This window comes from Littorina saxatilis, linkage group LG13 (genome assembly GCF_037325665.1).
Source record: "Littorina saxatilis isolate snail1 linkage group LG13, US_GU_Lsax_2.0, whole genome shotgun sequence".
Taxonomy (NCBI): Eukaryota; Metazoa; Mollusca; class Gastropoda; order Littorinimorpha; family Littorinidae; genus Littorina; species Littorina saxatilis.
Window position 1 is genome coordinate 8,402,550 of NC_090257.1, and position 16,123 is coordinate 8,418,672.

At 41.7% G+C, this 16,123-nt stretch overlaps 2 long non-coding RNA genes across 2 annotated transcripts; one reads left to right on the plus strand and one right to left on the minus strand.

Annotated features, from left to right (window-relative positions):
* The first annotated feature begins 2,092 nt into the window (after positions 1 to 2,092).
* Positions 2,093 to 3,760, plus strand: LOC138946035 (uncharacterized). The gene is made up of 3 exons (XR_011449177.1): positions 2,093 to 2,349; positions 2,852 to 2,965; positions 3,319 to 3,760. It is a non-coding gene; the product is annotated as an uncharacterized lncRNA (long non-coding RNA).
* Positions 3,761 to 9,391: 5,631 nt separating this feature from the next.
* On the minus strand, positions 9,392 to 12,835 carry LOC138983530 (uncharacterized). The gene is made up of 2 exons (XR_011461182.1): positions 12,243 to 12,835; positions 9,392 to 10,325 (listed from the first exon to the last, which is right to left on the minus strand). It is a non-coding gene; the product is annotated as an uncharacterized lncRNA (long non-coding RNA).
* Positions 12,836 to 16,123: the final 3,288 nt, after the last annotated feature.

Consider the following 16,123-nt stretch of genomic DNA (forward strand, 5'->3'; position numbering starts at 1 on the left):
TTACCCAAAGTACGTCTCGTGTTGGGTGCACATTTTTTGGCCGAACAATTTGCGAGTGATGAAAACAGGTAACTGACCTACAGCCTTGAATGGGCTGTACACAGACTTTATTACACGATTTAGATTTGATGTGCTTCCTTACAAAAGCTCATTCTTTGACTCAGTCAGGACGATGGGATTACATTTCAGCTTGGAGGCTTACAATTCCGTAAATTAATTTGTTCATTAAAATTGTCATACTGAAAAATCGAATGTTTATTAACATATTGAAGAATTGGTTTCAACAATGTTTATTCATATTTACATGTTTAGGAAATGTAAATCGACATAAGGTGAAGACAACAACAAGCCTACATAATATTGAAGAATGATTGCATTGTATTCCTTAATTATCCATTCCTGAATTCCAAAATGTATGGATATGTCATGTTTACTTCGAAAATGTGATCAGAGCTAAAGCCCCAGTATGTCTCAAATGGTTTACAAAACGATTTCAATCTTCTACTGAGAAAAGAAGTTCTAAGCTTATGGAACACACTTGCAATAGCATTTAATAGCATTACATGGAACAGTTCGTTTGCATTGCTATTTAGCTCGCGTAAACCACACACCAGATTTCGTGGTTTATCTAACCCCTGAGCCATCGTGAACCCGTGTGATCCACTTTCCTTGTTTTCACATTTTAGTCGTCAGTTTGTGATTACAAGTCAATGCGACTGGCTGTATCTGAAATAGCACGTTATTGTGTACCTCTAGTCACACAAACTTGTCGGCGGCGGCTGGCTTCAAAGAAAGCGAGCGCTATGTAGAAAAATCGTCTGCTTTGAGACACGACCTTTTGTGACCCTGCTTCCGGCCTATCTTTTTTTAAACTTTCAAAACTTCGAATTGTAATAATCTTATCTTGCTGAAAAAAGAAATCTTTTATGATTTAGGAATGTTTGTGTTAGAAGCTGTGAATTTATTATTTAGATTTTAAAAGTTAGTTCTAGCGCCAAAAACGAGGCGCCAAATTGTGGAAGAGACGGTCCACGAAAATAAATTCTTTGAAAATGTCTTACTCTTGACGGAAAGCAGCCAGGATGTTCCTGTTTGGCGAGCGTTCAAATGGAAGGGTGTTTGTACTGTGTGTAAAAGCCTGACAGTATCTGTGATGGTTTACGGGAGGCTTACTGTGCCTTTAAAGGAAAGGTTTCTGCAAAGTGCATTATGATGGCCTGCTTCGCCGAGTCTTGGTTAACGGGTTAGGGCTAGCTAGCCAGGTTTTAGTAGTCTCGATGATGACTTATCCTTTATGAGTATTTAACAGCTATTGTGTTTTCAGCGTAGCAATAGGGTCCGATATTTAGACGAGACAAGTATAAATGCCGACGAGTCGAAGACGAGTCGCATTATACTTGTTCGAGTCTAAATATCGGACCCTATTTCTACGCTGAAAATACAATAGCGATTATATAGCTGTTCTGACCTTGATTTGTTGTTCCAAGCTTACAAAATGACAGTTTTTGCGTCGATGCGTTGATCTCAGGTTTTGTTAGCAGACGCTCATTAGTTTTGCGCAGGCGCGCGCCACACTGACTTTGGAAAAAAACTCGATTTGACAACACAGCTGTTAAACAGCTTTTTATTAGTTCATTCGTATACAACAAAAAGAAGTTTAAGGTTTTTTAATTTTGAACAAGACTACTTATGAAGAAGACCAAAACACAACATCAACGGAAAACTAGAAACAACTGAAGAACTAGGATGCAACAAGGGGAGAAGAAGAGAACAGCTAATCCCCCAATAAACATGCCAGAACTGGGCCATTGCTGGCTTTTTGCTGGCAAGTTTGGTAAAGCTGGCCATAAAAAAACCAACACTGGGCCAATTATGGTTTGCCAACAAAGGCCCAGTTATGGCTTGCCATCACTGGCCCATCTCTGGCATTCCAGTAATATTGTCGGCCAGTAAAATGCCTCAATTGGCCCACTGTTGGCACGCCATTGATGGCCCAGTGCTTGTTTGCCAGCATTGGGCCATAGGTGGCGTTTTGCTGGCAATTATAGGTGGGTTTTTGCTGTCACGCCAGCAATGGGCCAATGGGAATGCTGGATTATTGCTGGCAAGAAGATCTGCGACAGCACAGCGGTATGACTTTCTCTCTTGGAGTGACGTAATGTACAAACAAATGTCGAAATAGCTTGACGTCACTCGTGATGATGACGCATTGTCAACTAAATCCGGCCCGCGGTGGTTCTGCAGATGTCCGGTTATTTGTTTTGCATTCATTTCAACTTCAAGGAATTTCCAAAGCACCTTCTTCGATTTCAGTACGCGTCCGATCTCCTCCGGCTAGAAGCAAGCGTGGTGAGTTTCACAAACAGTTGTGTGAGCAGGTCGTCGCAACGGCGTTAGATCTAGTATCTTCTTGTTCTTTTCCTCCGTTGTCGGTCTTTTTTTCAACTTTCTTCTGCTGGACGTTTGAGTCAGTTCGCAAAATATAATAGACTTTAAGAAGTCGTCCTCTCTGTAAGAAAGAATCTGCGCGCGTGTGTGTGTGTGTGTGTGTGTGTGGGTGTGTGTGTGTGTGTGTGTGTGTGTGTGTGTGTGTGTGTGCGCCCGCGCGCGCGGTTGTGTGTGTGTGTGTGTGTGTGTGTGTGTGCGCCCGCGCGCGCGGTTGTGTGTGTGTGTGTGTGTGTGTGTGTGTACGTGACTGTGTGTGTGCCTTTTTCCTTTCTTTGTGTGATTGAGTTTGTTTTGTCTCTGTCAAAAGAAAAGCACCATAGGCATAAACACCATAAGCTTACTTGTAACCAAACAAATTGCATCTTGTGAATGTTGACATTGAGTATGTGTCTATTCACTCCAGGACAAAGATTTGTGCAAGTGTCTGACTGCCCAACTGGATAAGATGCAGCTCGCCTGGGTCTCAGTTCCTGAGAGAAACGCAAGAGAGCTGTCCGAGACAACGTAAGCTTCGCAGGTTAGATCAAAATACATATTCCTGTTGACCCCTTACTTCTGCTTGGCATTTTAGTCAGTTCAGAAAATATGATAGATTACAAGAAGTCGTCCTCTCTGTGAGAATGCCTCTGTGTGTGTGTGTGTGTGTGTGTGTGTGTGTGTGTGCGCGTGTGTGTGTGCGCGTGTGTGTGTGTGAGCGCGCGCGCGTGCGTGCGTGCGTGTGCTGTTTGCTTGCATGCGTGCGTGTATGCTTGCGTTTGTTTGGTTGTTTGGTTGTGTGTGTGTGTGTGTGTGTGTGTGTGTGTGTGTGTGTGTGTGTGATATGGAATAATGAATTAAAACCAACAAAACTCGTTTGCTTTCATGTTTCAGAAGGTGAACGGCAGGAGAACTTGAGAGTTTCAATGGCTTCACAAACAGACTTACCGTAGGCTACGACGTCAGGACAAAGAAAAGAAGCGTTATCTCAACGTTGCGGATGCGAACAGAGAAATGACAGAATCAAGACAATCCTACGGAGGTTTACTGGGAACTGGAAAGTGAACAAGAAACATTCTGCCTTTGGTCATCATGTCTCGAGTGTGAAATTTAGAACGCTGTACAAATAAAATAAACCAGTGAGCAACTGAAAACAAAGCGTACGTTTCTGTAATGCTTCGATAATGAGTCGTTGCTGTTTGGAAGCTTTACATTTGTTTTGTTTTTAATCTATATTACTGTATTGTTGTTGTGCCCGCTATAACTGCGTTGATGACGATATTCTGTCAAAACCACTGCCTTTACTTGCCAGATAAGTTACACGACAAATGTGATTAGCATTTCAATTGCATTATTGCTAATGTACAGCTTCACAGCATTGCCCTTTGCTTTATTTGCGCACGTCTTGCCGCCAGCATGTGTTGAAAAGTCCATTGATGTGCTGTGTTTTGTCATTGTTATTACATTCACAGTAAAAATGACAAAACAAAGCATATTTATAGACTTCCAACAACCACATATGGGCTAACAAGACTGTGCAGGTAGAGCACATGAATAGAGCCGTCATTCTATCCGAATCAGTGGTATTGGTATATTTACTGCAACTTATTGGCATTTTGCTGGCAATGGTAATGACAGAAATATGGCATTATGCCGGGCCACAACTGGCCCGGTAATTTCAGCAGGTAAAGGGCCATTAACGGAAAATATATGGAAAACAGTTTTTTTTATATAAAACTAAAAACCTGCAAAATGCTGGCAAAATGCTGGCAAAATGCTGGCAAAATGCTGGGTTTTTGATGGCAAGCCATCAATAAGCCATCAAATAAATGATGGGATTTTGCTGGCAAAATTCTGGCAAAATGATGGCAAGCCATCAAAAAGCCATCAAATACATGATGGGTTTTTGCTGGAAAATTGCTGGCAAAATGATGGCAAGCCATCAAAAAGCCAGCAAATAAATGATGGGTTTTTGCTGGCAAAGTGCTGGCTTGCCAGTGATGGCCCATCAATTTGCCAATGTGCATACGGGTAATATGCCAGCATTGGGCCATCAATGGGCCTTTGATGGCAGTAGTTCTGGCAACTGGCATTGCCATCAAAACGCCAGCAATGGCCCAGTTCTGGCATGTTTATTGGGTCCGTACAACGCGAGCAGACGTCGGCAACGGCTGAGCTTACACAGGCACACAAAAATGGCTGTTCCGTTTTACTCCCCTGTTTGTACTACATCTTTCGACTTTGGGCATTTTGTGGTGTTTAGGGACAGAAAATAATTGGTTTAGTCCTGTTTCATCGGTTAGCAGAAAAGGGTATGCTATCACATTTTGTAAAGCTGAAAAACATTCCCGAGAAGAATTTCAAGTTGTCAGTGTATGCTGTTGTCGATAGAAACATCGCCGCGTGGTACAGATGGGTAAACCGGAACCATGCGTCTTTGTTTTTGACAATATGCTTTTGGATATTGAGAAAAATGGCCGACTTCCGTAGCATTATGCTTTGATGATCGGAAGAGACCATCCAATCACAGCCCCCGAATTCCCCCACGTGTTCATCAGAATAGCTATATATTAAAATTAATGCAGGGCCGCTTACAAGAAATAACGGTTTTAGGTGTGACGAAAAAAAGAACAGGGCCTGAGTACGATGATAAATACAAGACTTATTTTACGACCATTTGAACAATACATACATCCCCCGTGGCTGCTCGCATAACAAAATCGTTTTTCTCGTGTTTTGAACTTGCCAGTGTTACAGCACAGAGCAGAGTCCGTCCCGCACTTTGCTTTGTGTACATCACGTGGCCACCCAAACTCCCGCACAACGCAACATTTTCACGAGAAAAACACGTTTATTTGTTTGCTTTGTCTGTATTACACATTTCTATCTACATTTACCACTAAAACACCAAGTCGTATACACTCTTCAAAAAAAGTTAAGGATCGGTTGAAAAACGGATCTAATTATACAAAATTGCCAAAAAATTAAACATCGACATAATAATTAAAAGATTAATGTGTTTGAATTAACAAATGAACAATGAGTCTTGACCTAGAATTTTGTTTGGCAGGCAGAGTTATTTCCCTTTGTGGGACTTCTCAAAAGCTTCTGCATTTTGGAAGAAAAAGGGTGGTTTTTTTTATAGCCCCATGAAATTTGCGGAACGCATGCCAGGGCAAAAGGTTGTGATGCACGTGCTACAACAGGGTCCTGGCTATTAACATCGCTCACCAGCTTGTGTTTAAAGGTTGACACGCTGACACAATTATGCACAGTAGCAACATGCCCCCACGAAGAAAACTGAGCGATTTGGATAGAGGAAGGGCAATAGGATGGCTACAAGACGGTGTTGCTGCCAGGCAAGTGGCCCACTGAGAGGCTTGCAGTGGCTCCCTCTGTCATCATCAGACTAAAACAGAGATTCCACGCAACTGGAAGAGTGCAGGAGCGACAACGTTCTGGTCGGCCCAGAGTCACCACACAAAGAGAGGATCGCTTCATCCAGAGGCAGGCCATGTAACAAAGAATATCTACGGCAAACAACATTAGGCAACGCCTACAAGCTACCACCAACACTGTTGTTAGTGGTCAGAAGATCCGAAACCGCTTACACAACTTTGGCTTGCGTGCAAGGCGTCCAGTCCGAGGAACAACCCTGACTGCTAATCACCGAGCAGCTCGCCGAGCCTGGTGCACTCAACATGTGAGGTGGCAACGTCAGCAGTGGGCTCAGGTGTTGTTAACAGATGAGTCCCGCTTTTGCTTGGAACCTGCTGATGGTCGCATCCGAGTGTGGAGGCGTCACAGAGAGCGCTTCGCAGAAGGCGCTGTTCTGGAACGACAGCGTTTTGGCGGAGGCTCTGTGATGGTCTGGGGAGGGATCAGCACACGTCTAAGGACACCTCTGTACCATGTAGTGGGCAACTTGACAGGTGTCCGCTACCAGAATGAGATCCTGCAACCCCTGGTCGTTCCAGCCCTCCAAGCGATCGGCCCTCGTGCGATTGTTCAGGATGACAACGCACCTCCCCATCGCTCTGCAGCTGTAAACACCTTCATCCAGCAGGCCAGGGTCAACAGGATGCTGTGGCCAGCCAACAGCCCGGACCTGAACCCCATAGAGCACATGTGGGACGAGCTTTGTCGTCGGGTACAGCAACATCACCCTCCTCCTGCCAATCTGGGTCAACTGCTGCAATGGCTCCGGCAGGAGTGGAATGGAGTTCCCAGAGCATACATATGCAACCTGATCCACTCCATGCGCCAAACGATGTGTTGAATGCCTGGCACACAACGGAGGGCACACGCGTTATTGACACTGATTCACATTGTTGTGAATTCCATTCTCGAGGGTCGTCACGTTTGACACACTCTAGCTAAATTGTCGCTGCCGCGTTCGATCTTTGCTTTGTTTGTCATTACTCCTTGGTTGTTCAATTATATAATGTTTTAAAAATGAAAGAATTCGGTCTTGTCTGTTTTGTGTGGCGTGCTTGTAAAAAAGTGATCCTTAACTTTTTTTGCAGAGTGTATATAGCGTGTAACTTACCCAGCGCCATCAGGGCGATGTTGCGGTTGGTGTAAATGTGCGGGTGCACACGGGTATGACAGATCTTCATGTAACGGTTCAAGCTGATCAGGCCTAGAGACATCACACTACATACCAGAGCCACCATGTTTGCAAAGCCTGTCAAGGTACACAGCTGTTCTGAAAATTCCCACCTTCAGACACAAACACACACACACATACATACACACACACACACACACACACACACACACACATATATCGTTTCAGATCTGCATGTTTAATAATAATATACTTAATTATTTGTCGGTCAATGTGTCATTGTGTCGGTCTGCGTTCGCCAAATATGCCACCCATAAAATAATATGCGCATGACTTCTACATGTGCTGAGCGAATTGCTTCATATTTGGTGTACATTCAGCTTATGCATGATCATATCACCAAGTTTCAACCTTGTAAGTCAATTAGTCTGACTTTTGTGCTCTTTCGAGAAGAAAAAAATATCAAAATTTGGTGATCGATTCACAGTATAGAGGTTTGACATTGAGCAGTACCCACTATCATCCGATTAAAAGCTTCTAAACTTTAACCTTTTGGAGTATCTGAAGGTCCAAGTATACAAAATCACCCCAGATCATTGGTGACCTGATAATATCAATTAAAGCCAATCTGGAGGGTTTACAGAAGGTGATAGTGGCTACTGCTGAAAGTCAAACCTCCTAATGTAGAGTCGATCCCTGAATTAGGATTTTTTTTTGAAAGAGCACAAAGATAAGATCACTTGACCTACACATTTTAAACTTGGTGATATGATAATGCACAAGCTGAAATTAATGTACTCCAATATAACGCATTCGTTGAACGGATGCAGAAGTTATTACCATGTGTATGGGTGGCATTTTTTTGGGGGGGGGGGGGGGGGGGAGTCACCCTGTAACTTGTCACAAACTTGTCTCTATCTTTCTTTTCGATAGTTTTTCCTTTTGTTTCTAATTTCACACTGCACTTGCCGTTTTTGGTACATGTTCGTGTTGCCTGCAAAGAACGTGCGTCATTTGCAAGGCTGTAACACCTACGCCTCAGTAAAAATATCATACAGACAGTTTTCTTCAGTTACTCTTGAACGAACTTTCTATATATAACTGAACCACCCTTTCTTGTTTCTTTAATACTGGGTTTGAATAATTCGCAGTCTACAATCTGTTTCGGTGCGTGTGTGTATGCGTGCGTCCGTGTACGTGTGTGTGTGTGTGTGTGTGTGTGTGTGTGTGTGTGTGTGCGCGCACGAGCGAATATGATATAAACTTCAACTCCTTTTTGTTTAACAGTATTTTACGTTTTGTAAGTGTGTGTGTGTGTGTGTGTGTGTGTGTGTGTATGTGTGTGTGTGTGTGCCACGGTGTGTGTGTGTGTGTGTGTGCGTGCGCGCGCACGAGCGAACATGATATATAAACTTCAATACTTTTTTGTTTAGTTTTTGTTTAAAGGTCCAGACCATGCTGTTTTAGCGTCAAAAACGCTTCGAATCGTGTTCCTGCGCGACCGAACACTTCCCGATGTTTGCAGTTAGTTAGAAAACCACTTTCTTACCGTCTTCAACAATGTTTGGTTTACTTCGGAATCTTGTAAGGCCGTAATCCGACGAATTTTGTGACCGAAGCGACGGATTTCTTCTCCAAAACGACCCGCCATTGTGCCGCGTGATCTTCGCGAGACTGGCTTATGAATAAATTATCCGTGACGTCACACAGTGTGAAGATGCTGTTTACCAACATGGCAACAAGCGTGACTGCAGACGAAATTGAACCGTACATGTGCGAACTACCAGTTTCTCTCCTCGAATCAAGCATGAAAGATGAGGAGCGGAGGCCACTTCCAGCAGTAGTGAAAAGACAGTGTAGATGAAAATTGCGACTCTGTTTGTCTCAGCGATCAAAGGTAAACACGCCCGCTCTCTGTGCTGAACTTATCGTCTGCTTTCGAGTCTGTGCTATTTTTTCACTCTCGCCTTGTCAACGCACTCGCGAATAAGTGGGATATTGTTTAAGTGTTCATGCATTGCATTCACGAGTAAAAGAACAACAGCTCATCGCAGTTTTAACTGTTCTTGATTATTTCAGAGACTGGTGTCAGAGTGGCCACTGTACCTGTTGTATTGTGTGGGAGGGGCAGATTTGAGAGAGAGAGAGGAAGCTAGCCTGAGGTACATTGTAGAATGAAAACTTGCAGGGGAGCAAGAATGCATCACCAGCCACGAAGGTGTACATACAACTTTTTTTGAGGTGCCTATATTTGTTTGATTTTTAAATGTATGTATTTGTTGTTTTTAAAGGCTATCAAGAAAACTTTATTTAAATGTGACACTCAGTCAAATATAGTTTCACACACACACAAGATTAACTCACTTGCATGCCCACAGAAGAAGTTTGCTCTTCACATTGTTCTGTTGTTGTTGTTTTTATAATGTAATCATTGTAACATCAACACTCAGTAATAACCAATATTACAACACAATCACTTTTTCATCAGAACTCACTCACATACTACATGTATTAAACCCTGGTTTATGGACACTTGCATTTGTACTTTGCATGGGAAAGCAGCCTGAATTTCAGGTGAACTTTAATAAAAGAAGATTTATATGTATGTTGCTCTAGATGCATGTTTTAATAAATAATAATGACATTCAGGAAAGTAAAAGGACTGTTGAAGTTTGCTGTTGTAAAATGTCTGATGATTAGGGTTTTGTTGCACATTTAGTGAATTGACTGTACCAATTGCTGTTATTATTTACACCCAATCAGTGCATCCACATGATATTATGTAGCTTAAATTAAAGAAAATGTTTTGATGTGTTCAGAACATACTGACAAGTTGCACACTCACTGACTTTCCGAAAGAACAGGAAAGTTCTTCCTGCCTGTCTGGTCACTGCCATCAGAGACCTCTTTCTGTCACAGAGCTACACAGGCTTCAAATGTATGTAAGATAAATAAAAGGTACATTACAACTCTCAACTGCGGGGTGTGTGTGTGTGTGTGTGTGTGGGGGGGATGTGCATAACCATTGCATACTTAAGGTCGGCTTAAACTGCAAACAGAAATGTGGAGCTTGCGTAACAATTCTTGCTTTGTCAGATTTGGAGATAGGCAGCCTCAGTCTATATAGTTGGTCGCCAGTTGGGGCGTCCTGCTTGGTGACAACTTGAGCTTTGTCAACTGGTCTAGCTGTAGCAGTCAAAGTCTGGGCACTGTTGCATTGTAGTCTTGCTGTGTATGCAGAGCTTTGTTGTAGCTGCCATAGGCCAGTGTTGCCATAGGCCAGTGTTAGGATCACCACCCCCTCAAACAGCTCGTTCAGTTAACCTGATGCCTGTTTTAGACAGAAAAAAAAGTTACCACAATCAGCAGAACTTTCACTGGAGAATGGGCATAATTCTTTCATACTTTTCTTTCTCATAGCTTTTTTTGGTTTTTATAATCTCTTCATTACACTAAATAACATCCATCTTAAGACCTATTTTGAGCCTTAATTTAAGTTGACTAGTAATGATATTAATCATAATGTATTTATTTTTATAATGTACAAACTAGAGTATGTATGTGGATATGTGTGTGATGGTGCTGGTATGGATATGTGTGGTTTGGGTTATGTGTGTACTGATGTGTACATTTTATGTGTTTTGTATGTTTTGCGAGTGCGATTTTATGTGATGTTATTCTGTACACCAGCCAAAACAAAATGTCTGGTATATTAGATAATAAACGCACCTTTAAATTTATTAGCGACTACACCCCGTCACCCTCCAGTCCCCCTCCCCCCCATTACACCCTACACTTTTAACATTGTATAAAAAATCATGTCCCAATATAGGTCCCTAGTTACCTGGGAGGACGTTAAGCTCCATAATCAACATCAACAACGTATTGAATTGAATTGAAAAGCTGGGGTTAGGAGGTCTAACTTCTTGAATTAAAGTGTTTTTTTGTCAGGTGCATGTAGTTTTTTCTTTGCTTGAAATCATGGTGTATTCTGGTTGTAAGAGAAGAGTCAATTTCCTTGTAAGCCTGCAAAATTAAGATTTTTGAAGTACACAAGTTTTTGTAAGAGTCCAAAATAGTCCAGGATAAGGAGGAAAAACATAGGGTGGGTCAGGAAATCTGAAACATTGCATAGTTTTGTTTTGCCTATGTAGACACAAAAAGTACTTAGAGCACTTCCCCCCCCCCCCCCCCAAGAGAGCATAGCTTAGTTTTAATTATTTTAATGCCACTGTTAGCAAGAGGAGTAGTACTACAGACAGCAATCAAACAGTGGATTTTTTCTGTAGACATTGTTATTTCTGTTTAGGTGTTTCAGTAGTTTTCTATGCGGATAAATCATGCTGCATGATCACTAGAAACAATCCAGCTCTGTAGCATGCAAGTTTTTTAAAGGTTTTTTTCCCATGTTACTCTGAGAGAAAAAAAAACCCACAGAGATAAAGTTGAACTGGCAGTTTGACTGAAGCAGTGGTAATAACACAGAGTTGTGCTCTTCCTACAATCAATGTTTTGATGTGGATGATGATGTCCGAACATGTACTTGGTTGTATTATTTTGCTAGACTATTTGTTTCTGTTAGATATATCTGCTCACATGATTGTTGTTCATAATTTGACATTACATTTACTGCTGATCAAAATGTATTGTTGGAATAGGTCTGCTTAATATTCTGACTGCAGTTTTGAAATAAAATCAAATAACACAGATGTTTTAAGTATCAAAGTGCTTTTCACACACACACACACACACACACACACACACACACACTCACACACTATGAGTATGACTGCAAACATGAATTTGTACTTGTATTAATTATAATTACTGTATTACAGAACCTGATCTGAAAAAAAGGACAACAGCAAATTATTCATGCAAGCTTGCTGTATTAACGATTTCTTTATCCATTTAATACAACACTGAATTAAAAGATAACAACTATAACAACGTGTGTGTGTTTGTGTGAATGTCTATGTGTATATGGACGGACACTGATTAAACCTGAGACTCATCGATTACCCAGGTGAGTGTAAAAGAGGGAGAGAGAGAGGGAACTTTAAGGTGGGTACGTGCATGGGGACGGACATGTAGTAACAGATATATGTTTTAATCTGTAATCTTAACACATGTGCTTAAAATTAGGAACAGATGCCATTCCACTACAAATACTGTCAGTCTGACAAAAACGCCCAGTGACACTGAACCCCTATCCCTTACAGAACACATTCAGTATACATGTACTCACTTCCTTTCGTCTGCGTTTAGTGAAAGCAGATCGTTCTGATGACATTGGTATCCGGTTTCTGACCTCCTGTGAGTGGTCAACAATTGTCGGAACTGGAACTGCGTCAGGCAACAGCTGTTTTGTGTGTGCCAGGTTTTCTTGCCGGCTTAACTGCGTTCACATTGGAAGAAAGTCAGTGTCGCGAAACACAGCACATCGTGTTCGCCGTTTCCAGTTAATCAGTCTTGCTGCAGAAGTTGTAAGCCCATCGGAAAAAGGTGACAACTGATGCCTGAACCTTTTTTCTATACTTCATAGCTATCAGCAGCCGTGCGCATTCCTTCGGCGTGTTGTTGATGCTCGATGTAGGCAAACGCCCACTTGAGCCTAAGCTGTACACGAAATGACGTCACTACCGGTTCTCGTCTACTGGCGGCCTTTTCGAAGTCTCGTTTAGCAGACGAATTTGGCGGAACGTTTTTAATTAAATCACAATGATAAAGCTACGAATCGGTGAATTTCTTTACATTTTTGGAATCTTTAGGTGCATTTCTCTAACCTTCAGTCATCGGTTAGTGGTTCTAATAACCTTTAAAACAGCGTGGTCTGGTCCTTTAACAGTATTTTACGTACGTAAGTGTGTGTGTGTGTGTGTGTGTGCGTGTGTGTGTGTGTGACACTGTGTGTGTGTGTGTGTGTGTGTGTGTGTGTGCGTGCGCGCGCGCGTGCGTGCATGTGTGCGCACGAACCTGCGGGAGGGCTCTTTATAGTGTGTGTTTGATAGGTGAGTCAGTTATGTACCTGGACCTAAACACGGTGAAGGCCGTCTGGGGCATGATAAAGGCGCACACTAGAAGGTCAGACAGGGACAAGCTGACCAGCTTCACTTTGTGAAAAGAATGTTGCCGCAAGGGTTTTTGTGTGATAATGGTCAGACACACTAAAGCATTGCCGATGGTGCCTGTCAATGCCATCAAACTCAGCACGCAAGTTTCCGCATAGCGTTCCCCGTCCGGAATGTCACTGTGGTATTTGTCTTTGCCTTTCTTATCGTCGCCAACCCATGACGTGTTGTCGTCACTGGCGCTCACTCCCGGCGTGGAGTTTCCTAATAAGAATCGCATAGCTTTGTTCAGAATCTTGACGTTTGCTGTCTATCCGGGTGCCTTTTAGTTTAATTTACGTGTGCAAATTAACACATCAGCTTACTGTTGATTTTCAGGCATTATTAGTCCTAGTGAGACGTTGTGCACAGATTCTGTCCTTTCCCTTCTGGTCAGTCTCTTTCCGTTCCTTACGCACCCTGTTCACTGATAATAATAACAAAATAAGCACTGCTATGTGTTATCGTCTTCGATCACTTGCCTCAGCCATCTGAAAATTGTCTCCGAGCTGTACTGATATGTAGCTGAACATGGCACTAGAGATAAAACATCTGTATTCCTGGAACTTTTCAGCACGTGTACGGGAACGAGTACGGGTAACGTCATCAAATCTAGTTTTTACGTCACGCGTTTGCCAATATCTGCAGTCTTGGTGGGAGCAAAACAACGTAATAATTATGCATTTGGAACATTGGAAAAAAAAAGGAGTCACGGGTGACGCAATATAGACCCCGCGCCGCCGGTGTAGCACGAGCAAAGTACTCACCACGATATTATAATTATGGAACTTGGAAGGGCGCTGAAAAAAATCAGAGGCAGGTCAGTGCTGGCGACCTTTTTTGACATTAAAGGCACAGTAAGCCTCCCGTAAACCATAACCGATACTGTCAGGCATTTCGCTTCTGAACACAGTATATACAAACACCCTTTCATTTAAACACTCACCGAACGGGAACATCCTACTAGGTGCCCTACGTAAAGAGCGAGCAATTTTTGGCTCACGTAAGTGTAGCCTATGCGATCGTAACTTTGTCTGTCTGTGCGTGCGTGCGTATGTGCGTGCGTGCGTGTGTATGTCTGTGGTAGAAACTCTAACATTTGAAGACGTCACATTACATTGACGTCACATTATGACGTAAGAGGGTTAGACGTCACGCGAAGGAAGTACTGAAAGTCAGTCTCGGTCAGTATTATTTGGGGCGGGCCGAGACTAGTTGGCAGTCGTGTCCCTGTAAGTAGGCTACATGCAGACAGACAGATCTAGATCTAGTGTCTCGCTTTCTTGCACAGTTTCACCTATGCTCTTTCTGTGTGTGTGTGTGTGTGTGTGTGTGTGTGTGTGTGTGTGTATATGTGTGATGGAGTGATTGAGTTTGTGTTACTGTTTGTCGATTTCTTACGTGAGCCTTGATGGCTTCGCCTCTTGTTAAAGAATTAATTTTGCGGATTGTCTCTCAGACAATCGGACCGTGGTGCGTTTTGGCACTAGACCTAACTTTTAAAATCTAAATAATAAATTGACAGCTTGTTACACAAACATTCTTAGATCATAAAAGAATTATTTTTACATCAAGACAAGATCAGTACAATTCGAAGTTTTGAAAGTTTGAAACAAGTCGCGTAAGGCGAAAATACAACATTTAGTCAAGTAGCTGTCGAACTCACAGAATGAAACTGAACGCAATGCAACGCAGCAAGACCGTATACTCGTAGCATCGTCAGTCCACCGCTCACGGCAAAGGCAGTGAAATTGACAAGAAGAGCGGGGGAGTAGTTGCGCTGAGAAGGATAGCACGCTCTTCTGTACCTCTCTTCGTTTTAACTTTCTGAGCGTGTTTTTAATCCAAACATATCATATCTATATGTTTTTGGAATCAGGAACCGACAAGGAATAAGATGAAAGTGTTTTTAAATTGATTTTGAAAATTTAATTTTGATAATAATTTTTATATATTTAATTTTCAGAGCTTGTTTTTAATCCAAATATATAACATATTTATATGTTTTTGGAATCAGCAAATGATGGAGAATAAGATGAACGTAAATTTGGATCGTTTTATAATTTTTGTTATTTTTTTTACAATTTTTAGATTTTTAATGACCGAAGTCATCAATTAAGTTTTAAACCACCAAGCTGAAATGCAATACCGAAGTCCGGGCTTCGTCGAAGATTACTTGACCAAAATTTCAACTAATTTCAAGCGGTGAGTGTTTAAATGAAAGGGTGTTTGTACTGTGTGTAAAAGCCTGACAGTATCTGTGATGGTTTACGGGAGGCTTACTGTGCCTTTAATTACAAACGAGACCAGTAGAACAGATCACAACTAGAACAAATAGTAAGGAATAATCCCATCCAGAACAATTTGGTCGTTATTTTTATACCTGAACCGGAACCAAAATATTTACCTCTGTATGTTGCAATTATTTTCATCATAGCTACTAAAGAACATTTGAACGTTCTCATAATGCCATTTTATTTTGCCGGCACTACAGACAATGACAAGATAAGCCTTATTTTGTCTAAAGTCCAAAAACAAAGAGACTGCCAACGTTCCAAAATTCAGAATAAAAAAACAAGAAAGGTAGGTTGTTGGAGGAACGTTTGTTATTGACAAAACAATACATTCACAATATATCGACCCAGCGGTCTTTTGCGTGCACAGACAAACAATTAATGACGAAAACTTATCTGGCTGATTTTTTCTTCCGTCTGCCACGAAGCCGCAAGCGAATTTTAACAGTTATGATGAAAATAAATGTTAAAAATCTTGATTTATAATTTTTTCAGGTAAACGTTAAATTAACGTTTGAAACAGGTTTGCCATGAAAACGGTTTGCTTGCTAACGTTAATTTTACGTTTTCATAAAAACGGGTTTTCTGCTTTTATTTAAACGTTAATTTGACGTTTAATGCTAACCGTTAACCAAATCCAAACCATGCAAACGTTAAATTAACGTTAGATTAACGTTAGCATGCTATCAGGGTTATTTGTATGATGATTGATATTGAGGAAACGA